Below are 9,081 nucleotides of genomic sequence, written 5' to 3'. Positions count from 1 at the left end.
TAATGGTTTCCATCAGAGGAACATTGGTAAATAATGCGGACACGTCGTAGGAGACAAGGATGTGGTCAGATTCGATGTCAGTGTTTCTTATTTCGTCAGTGAAGCCAAAAATATCGTTAATTCAATATTTGTTGGTAGATAGTGGCTTCAAATTCTGCTCTAACCATTTCGCCAACGGATAGTTGTATGTACCAGAAGCTGATAAAATTGGTCTCATGCATAGCCTTTGTTTATGTGTTTTGGGGAGGCCATACAGGTGCGCAAGTCTGGAGCCTTTAGGGCAAAGTTGTTCAGCTGTGGCCTTAGGTAGAATCCGATGTACCTTCTCATGGAGCAGTTTTTCTTTCTCTAGAAGTGGGTGGAAATGTTTAGGAGGTCTCCCTCTGGATTTTGGACGGTGTTGGTCAACGTTGATTAAATTAATTTCAAATGATAAGAACTTTTTAAAAGAAACCTATTCTTGTGCAGTTGTCAAACAATGTTCGGTACGCATAAATGACACCTCTCTTTTTCATTTCAAAAAGAACCTGCGACTGAATTCCAGATATGATTGCACAGAGGACAAGTAGAGTCCATTCAGTAAATTCAGCTATTATACCAAGCGTGGAAGATGCTGTACAAATGTACACCGATGCTGGAGGCAATATAACAAGCAATTTGTCATTTGGGATCGATCCCTTGGCGAGTAGTGACGCACTCAACAACCAACGTGAAACAGAATTTATTCGGGATAACCCCACCTTCGACGAAATTTGCAGCAATGCAATAAATTGGTGATGGGTCCTTGATGGTGTCAGCTGTTTTGTCCTTTTTTAACATTACTAGAAATTTGTCGCCTTTACTTTTTTAAAACCAGGTGGCTGACTTTTAATCAGTCCAGCTACAACATACATGTAAAATGTCAACGAGTTACGTTTTTGCAACCAAAAAGATGTCTATCATATTTTAGTGTTAAAAAAATGCTGAAACATTTCAAATAACACAACATTTCACTTAAACATAATACAAGGATGAATAAAAACCAGAGTTATTACAACACTGGGGCAAGTATGTGTCAGTATCATTTGCATCATGTTCCACTTCAGTATTGCTTCTAGGGCCAGACTGACCCAGTTTATTGGCAATTTCCCATACCATTGGAATGACCACATAATCAGCACTTATGCAACATACTGGACGCTTGCTCAAAGATGTGCTTGACTCAATCCACTGCTCTAGATAATGCACACAACCAATTACGGCATAACAAGTGAAAGGCTGCTGCTGGTAATTTACATTGACTAAGACAAACTGAGCACTTAAATATTGACTTGATCATTTTAGCTGCTTCTTCAACATTTTCTTGAAAGGAAGAGCTACTGCTTTTGCCTGGGAACTGGTTAGATTGCTTGGGCTCTGGTGAAGGGGATTCTGATCCTCCTCTTCAACTTCTGAGGATACCATCTTCCTTAACCGATCCAGAATATCTCCTGTTGTGGACTTTTTTTAGGACTATTCCCCTTCTCAAGTATGACTTTTGACTTTTCTTGGCCACCAGTATCTTTCGGCTCCCTATCCAGAACTGAGATCCTGTTCATTGTAAAGAGGGAAAATTATCACATGGGGGAATTTATCACCTTATAAAATAAAGGGCAAAAGTACTGAATGCTGATTGGTCAAAACAAAGGACATTTTTTTCTTAATTTTCCTTTCAACGAGGGCAAAATTAATTAAACTTGTATTTCTGTTAATTATATGTATATAACAATCAAATTTTCTCGTTTTCTCTTTTTTGTAATCTAAGAAAGAGATAAGTTGTTTGTTTGTTTTGGTTACGGGTGAGTATTCTTACCCCTGGCCGGGGCTGACTGTTTGATGAAGTGCCTCGACAGTTTAAAGAATTTTTGCCCCCTATGGTACCATACGCACTAGTTTGAAAAAAATTTGTTTGGTTCTGCTAAAAATCTCGACAAATTTAAATTTGTCTCCACCTAAATATTTGATAACCACACACTATAGCGGTGTCAGCTCCGGTGGCAGAGAGATCCGTGAAACTAAAACGATTAATGACTCACAGGTTCCACAAGGCTCAGGTTTATTGAGTAAACTCATACAGCGATCCTGTCAAGTAGGACGTGTAGGCAAACGCTCTGAAAGGTTCTGAGTAGTACAGCAATAACTGGTGGTTCCCGTCGAATTTCTGTGAGCCTTATGAAATTTTACAAGCGCGTGCAATATTGAAGCTAGAGTAACGTGATAGCTAGCGGAAAAGCCATATGACATAAATGCGGTAAAAAAAGGGAAATAACTAAAATATTACGAAAGAAAACTAAGGCACATGGGTGCCGTAACACTGCTTCCCTAAATGTCCTTCATTTACTGAAAACCTAATTACTAAAGGGGGAAAGGAAACTATATTAAAAATCTCGACAAAAAGGCGAATGACTACTAGAGTACCGAAAACTGATAATAGAAAGGTAACTAGAGACTACTCAGATCTTATTGTCCTCTTTAGGTAAGAGTAACACGAGTTTGTGCACTGGTCTTTTCTCCGTCCTTGGCGGTCATTATTTGAACTTTACGGACAAGGTTGTCTTGGCTTGGAAGTACTTTGGTTACTACTGCTGTTGGCCATTTTTGACGTTTCTGGAGGAGGGAGCATTACTCTTTTTGCCAGCGCAGCCAGAATTGGTTATCTAGGTACTGGACTCTTCTCCATCTCTTCCGAGAGTACAAATCGGGTGACTCGAATTTACCAGGGGGAGGTAGTACAACTTGAGTCTTGAGGGTGAGGAGATGGTTAGGTGTCAGTGGTTCCGACGCGAGTTGGTCTGTTAGGTTTTCTACTGTTAGAGGACGGCAGTTGACGATACTCTCGGCTTCGGTCATGAGAGTACGAAGTGCTTCGTCGTCAAGTTGGGTACCATGGTCCAACAGCAGTGATGGCAGAACTGACCTTGTTGTTCGTATTTGACGTTCCCAAACACCACCCATGTGAGAAGCGTGAGGAACGTTAAGGCTGATCTCTATCCAGTCGCAGTCTTGCGCAGTTAAGTATTCTCTGAGAGGGGTCTGGTCTAGTTCCTTGAGTGCATTACTCAGCTCATTCTTTGCGCCAACAAAGTTAGAACCTTGATCGGATCTAAGCTGGCGAACTTTTCCTCTGCGGCTGATGAAGCGTCTGAGGCCGTTGAGAAATGAATCTGTTGTCATGGCGTTCAGTGTCTCCAAGTGAATAGCGCATGAAGCTAGGCAGGTGAATATCAGACCCCATCGCTTCAACTCTTTTCGTCCTTCTTTAATGTAGAAGGGCTCGAATACGTCCATTCCAGTGTAGGTGAACAGAGGAGATGGCATAAGTCGTTCAGGGGGTAGATCTGACATCTTCTGGTCTTGGTGTGCAGCCTCTTAACTTGCGACAAGTAACACATTTAGCGATGATGTGGGAGATCATAGAACAGCCGTTAATGATGTAGTATCCAGCTTGGCGGATAGCATTGTGAGTCATGCCATAACCTTGGTGATGCTGCTTCCCGTGATGAAACTGGCGTATGAGAAGAACAGTCACGTGGCTGGTTTTAGGCATAATAAGGGGGTGCTTGATTTTGTATGGAGAGGTCGAATTCTTGAGACGTCCTCCAACTCTAAGCAGGCCTTCTTCATCGAGAAATGGGTCTAGCTTGTAGAGGTTATTGATCGGCTTAACGGTGTTGTTTCTTTTCCGTGCGTTTTGCGAATCTTTTGTGGACGCCAGTTTTGCTTCTTCTCCGGGCGTGTCCTTTCAATCGCTCTCTGTATGCGAACAATGCATCGTTTAAGACGGTTAAACGAAGAGAAGTGATTGAAGTGTTGTAGCTCTAGTATCCCAGGGGAAACTGGTCGAATCTCGACTTCATTGATCTCGGTTGTGAATGTGGATGCTGAATCCTTTCTGACTTCAGCGTCTGACATTAGTTAAGTATAGACAGGATGAGACTGCTGTGGGAGAGGGTCTTGTTGCCATAGAAACTTTGGTCCGGTGAACCAGCGGTCGCTTTGTAACAGTTCCTTGGCAGTTAGGCCACGTGAGGCTTCATCGGCGGGATTTTCTTTTCCTGGAACATGAAACCAGTCCCCCGGAGAGCTGCGATCTCGGAGATGTTGTACACGGTTGCCAACGTACACGTGGAAGCGTCGTGCATCGTTGTTGATATATCATATCACGATCTCGGAGTCCGTGTAATAGTAGCAAGGGATGTCTTCGATATCAAGTTCACTCGTGAGCATTGAAGCTACATTAACGGAGATGACTGTGGCTGTTAACTCAAGGCGAGGAATTGATATTGGTTTCAAGGGGTCGACTCTAGACTTCGCTAAGAGGTAACCGACATGAACTTCGTCTCTGTGGTTGACCATGCGTAAGTATGAGATTTGACCGATGCCGTTGTCACTTGCATCGGAGAAACTGTGGAGTTCTGTCTGAACTGGATCACCAAAATCGGTGGGCTTTAGACACCGGGGGAACGTGAATTTCTCGAGGAGTGGAAACTCTGATCGCCATTTTTCCCATAGTGGCAGGATATCGTCAGGTATTGGATCGTCCCAACTGACATTTTGACGACAGAGTGTTTGCAATATCTGTTTGCCGACCAGTATGACGGGCGATACTGCTCCAAGCGGGTCATAAACGGAACTAATTGTTGACAGAATCCCGCGACGGGTGGCGGGTTTGTCTCTGAGTTCAATACGAAATCCGAACGTGTCAGACTCGATACACCAGTAGGTGCCAAGAGATCTTTGAACGGGCATTGTGTCGCGTCGGAGGTCCAGATCTTTAAGATCCTTTGCGCGGTCATTGGCTGGTAGGGCCTCTAAGACGTCTTTGCTGTTACTTGCAAACTTGTGAAGACGTAAGTTGTCCTTTGCGCACATTGCTTGCGTGCATTCGATTAATTTAAGGGCTTGCTCTACTGTGGAGACAGACTTTAACCCATCGTCTACGTAGAAATCTCGAGTCTGATGCTTCGTCTCCAAACTCTTGTCTGTGAGCTTGTGCTGTCTGATGTAAGCAGAAGTTTGCTACTCCGGGTGATGATCTGCGCCGAAGAGGTGAACGTTCATCCGGTATTCTACGATCGCGCCTGTAAGATCGTTGTTTGCGAACCACAGGAATCTCAAATAATCTCTGTCGCTGGGGTTGACGTAGAAGCTGTGAAACATTTGCTCGATGTCACAGGTAAGGGCGACTGCTTCTTTTCGGAAGCGGGTCAACACGCCGATCAAGGAGTTCAGCTGATCAGGTCCTTGAAGCAGATGTTTGTTAAGAGATTCATTTTCGTAAACGGCGCTGCAGTCGAACACGACACGGATTTGATCTGGTTTTCTCGGATGATAAACATGGAAATGGGGAAGAAACCAAGCTTTGCCCTTTTCTGTTGCCAATTGGTCTGCGGGCACTCGAGAAGCGTGGCCATTATCGAGGGTCCTTTTCATAAAGGCTAAGTAGTCGTCTTTTAACTTGTTGTCGTTTAGAAATCTTCTTTTGAGAGACAAGAGCCTTCTCAAGCAGTGTCCTTTGTTGTCGGGCAGGATAACGGTGTTGGTTTTGAAGGGTAATGGGGCTTCCCAGTTTCCTTCTGCATTCTTGTGCAGGCCTTTAGTTAGTATTTTGCGGAAACGTCCATCCTCCATTGACTCTACTTGCTCTGTTCCGCGTGGATTTCGGTATAGTCCATCATCTCGCGTATTTGTTTGGGGGTTGTCAAGTCCTTAGAAGACGTCTGGTTCTTGATTATGAGGGGGGCAGTTTCAGAAATGTCTTCACAATCTAGAAGGATTTCTCTTTCCACTGCGACTCGATTCACTGAGGCTTCGTTGGAGATCGCCTCTTTATCTTTACAGACGTGTCTGATTATGGTCCAGCCAAATTTATATTGCTCGGCCCAGGGCTCCTCTTCGTTTGCAGAGATGATGCTTATTGGCTGGAAGGCAGCTGGTACGTTTCGACCAATCAGTAGTCCTATTTCGACGTCTGGACGGTGAGGAATTTTGTCAGCGATGTGAGACAAATGTTTCCACTGGCAATATCCTCGTGTGAGGCAGGAATGTACTCTCTTGAATAAGCGAAGGAAACCTTGATCGGAGCGTATTTTGTTTCTATATCTTGGATGAAGATGCCGGTAACTTTCTTCGTTCGGATGGTGTTGGAGCCAACGATCGTGTTAACTTGTAAGTCGACCTCTGGGGCACTTATTCCGAGGTTGTGTAGGAGGGCGTCTGAGATGAACACGTCAGTGGACTGATCGTCCAACACTGCATAGGTTGTCAGTTTTTTAGCTGGGTTAGACTGGTGAGATGCGTTAACCAAGACGATTCTTGCACACGACCTTCCGGTTTCCTCCTTCCCGCAGACTTGCGTGCAAGAGGTGTGATTGGTTTGAGGAATGTCTTGGCGTTGAAGGGCTGGCTTGATATGTAAAGCAGTTAAATGACAGATGCTGCATTCTGGTGGAGCTTGATCGCAGTTTTCGGTGCTATGTTTGACGCTCATACATTTAAAGCAAAGTTTCTTTTTCTTGAAGAAGTCTTTTCGTTCGTCGAAGGTTTGCTCTCAGAACTTGTTACACTCTCTCAGGGTGTGTGTCTTCGTTTGATGAAACAGACAGAGCTTATCCGCTGTGGAAGATTCTTGAATTGAAGGCTTCGGCCCCAAAGACTCTCGCTTTGAATCTGGGTGTAAGGGTTTGCTTTCGCCACCTGTTTTCGACGCCATTATTGTAGAGTAGGGCGGTTTCCTGCGATGTGGAGGATCGGGTGGTGAAGATCTGCCACTAAAAGTCCGAGTACTTTAGGTGAGTGTTGGTAAATCTGAGGGATGTTCATGCGATCGGCGTGAAAGGTTACCTCTGCGACGAATTCTGCGAAGGTTGGGAATGCGTCGCAACTTTTCTCTTGTTGAAGCGTTTGGACCCTTGATGACCATTTGGTCAAGAACCAGCTGGGGAGTTTCGTAACCAATGCTTGCATCTTGGAAGGATATTCGAAGATTTGCAGACTTGATAGATGCGTTTTGGCTATGTCTACTTGCTGTAGAAAATCACTGAAGTCTCTAAGGCCTTGCGCATCATTGTTAGCGATTTTCGGCCAATTAGCTAGTTTGTTCTCGAAGTCTGTGGCCACAATGGCGCTGCGACCGAAACGCTGTTTAAGTTTCTTCCGGGCTTCATTGTAGGAAATTTCAGGGCTTGCGCCCACCATGTATTGAAGTTCTTCAACGACCTTCTTTGCTTTTTTCACAGCCATTCGTAGACTTGGTCACTGAGCAAACAACTTTAAAATAGCCTATTGTGTTTGTAGGCATAAAAATGTAGTTTGAATATGCAGCTATCAACATTACCCCCACACCCTTCCCATTGGAGGAAAGAGCAGGTTAGTGACCTATCTCCTTCAATGTTTAATGCGCAAACTCTTTCCTTTCTAGGCTACGACACGCTAAAACCATATGTGTACATGGTGCAGTGGATGGACTTAGTCGAAGGATCTTACGGTTAGAAGTAGCTAATAGCCCTTGGTCAACTATGGATTGTTTTGCTTAACTCTTAAGGTCACCATAATCAAGAACTACTATATTCTATATACTCCCCAAAATACACAAAGTTAACAATCCAGGTAGACCAGTAGTTTCCTCCGTAAACAGCCACACTGAGAAGTTATCAGCAGATGTGGACAAGTTTTTGAGACCTATGGCGGCAAAGCTACCGTCATACATACAAGACACCACACACTTCATTAAACCAATACGGGCCTTGAGCAAGTTCCCCAAAACGTTTTATTTAGCAACACTGGACGTATCAAGCCTATACATGGATATAGACACAGATGAAGTGCTCACTATTGTGGAGGAAGAGCTAGGCAAAACAAACCAGAATTAGCCATCATCGAAAACATAATTATGTCTCCTCGAGAAAGTTCTCAAACTCAACAATTTCACCTTTGGTAATGAACATTACATTCAAACAAAAGGCACAGCTATGGCAACCAGAGTCGCACCCAACTTTGCAAACCTATACATGGGAGGACTTGAAGAAAGATTCATGTACCAAACAGAGTGGGCAAACCATATCATAATCTGGGTACGCTTTATAGATGATATATTTCTTATCTGGAAAAGTGATCAAGACTCTTTGATTAATTTCATTAATTACCTTAACAATGTAGTACCCTCAAGCAAGTTTACACGCGAAACCTTTGCACATTCAGTGAATTTCCTTGATACTACCGTCCTAAAGGACAATCGAGGCAACATCAGCAACCAAGTGATACACATCCATCTGAAACGGAGCATCCCATACAGTCAAGCCTTGAGTTTGAGGCAAATATGCTCTTCAACAGATAAATTGAAGAAACGAATCATGGAATATTCGGATTTCTTTGTAGCATGTGGCTATGCACAACACAAAGTCAACTGTTTGTTTTACAGAGTTAGTTCGCTCTTTAGGTTTATATAAATTTCGTTGGGAAGCATATCTGGTATTATATCCATGAATACTACTTGCATATTGAAAATAAATTTGAAACAAGACTGGTAGCAGACCTTTATACCAAAGATGCGTAAATTTTAGAATATGCAATCGATATACATTATTTACTGTTAGAACGTCAAGAAGGTTAAGCAGCGGAAGAGCGCTCTCAGTTAATTCGCCTAGTGTACGTGCAAAAAATATAAGCCTAATAGCATGGTTCTGTTAAGTTTGTATTTTCTTAACATGAGATTTGCATGCACTTCCCCATGCTAATATTGCATAAGAAATGTAAGGATAAATAATACTATAATAAAGTTGTCTCAACTGAGAGAGAGTTAAGAAATGTCTGAGTTTAGGTATTATCCCATTGCTGCGGGAAATTTGTGATGTAACATAGGATATATGATGTTTGAAGGATACAGTGTCATCAAGATGCGTACCTAGGTATTTAACTCGATCTTTACGCTCCAGCAAGGATTTCGTACCGTCTTCACTTTCTATCTTGATATTTACTGCCAAATCTTTCTTCCTGGGTGATTTGACAATCATGAAATTTGTTTTAGAAAAATTAATTGATAATTTGTTAGCATTGCACCAATGC

General features: G+C 43.0%; 1 pseudogene; it reads right to left on the bottom strand.

The window, feature by feature from the left end:
- Nucleotides 1-6,114: 6,114 nt before the first annotated feature.
- Nucleotides 6,115-7,260, bottom strand: LOC138057526 (uncharacterized; annotated as a pseudogene).
- Between the last annotated feature and the right edge of the window lie 1,821 nt (nucleotides 7,261-9,081).

The sequence above is a fragment of the Montipora capricornis genome, chromosome 7 (assembly GCF_036669925.1).
Source record: "Montipora capricornis isolate CH-2021 chromosome 7, ASM3666992v2, whole genome shotgun sequence".
Taxonomy (NCBI): domain Eukaryota; kingdom Metazoa; phylum Cnidaria; class Anthozoa; order Scleractinia; family Acroporidae; genus Montipora; species Montipora capricornis.
The sequence above is the reverse complement of the archived record's forward strand: the minus strand, read 5'-3'. Positions and strand labels throughout refer to the sequence as shown.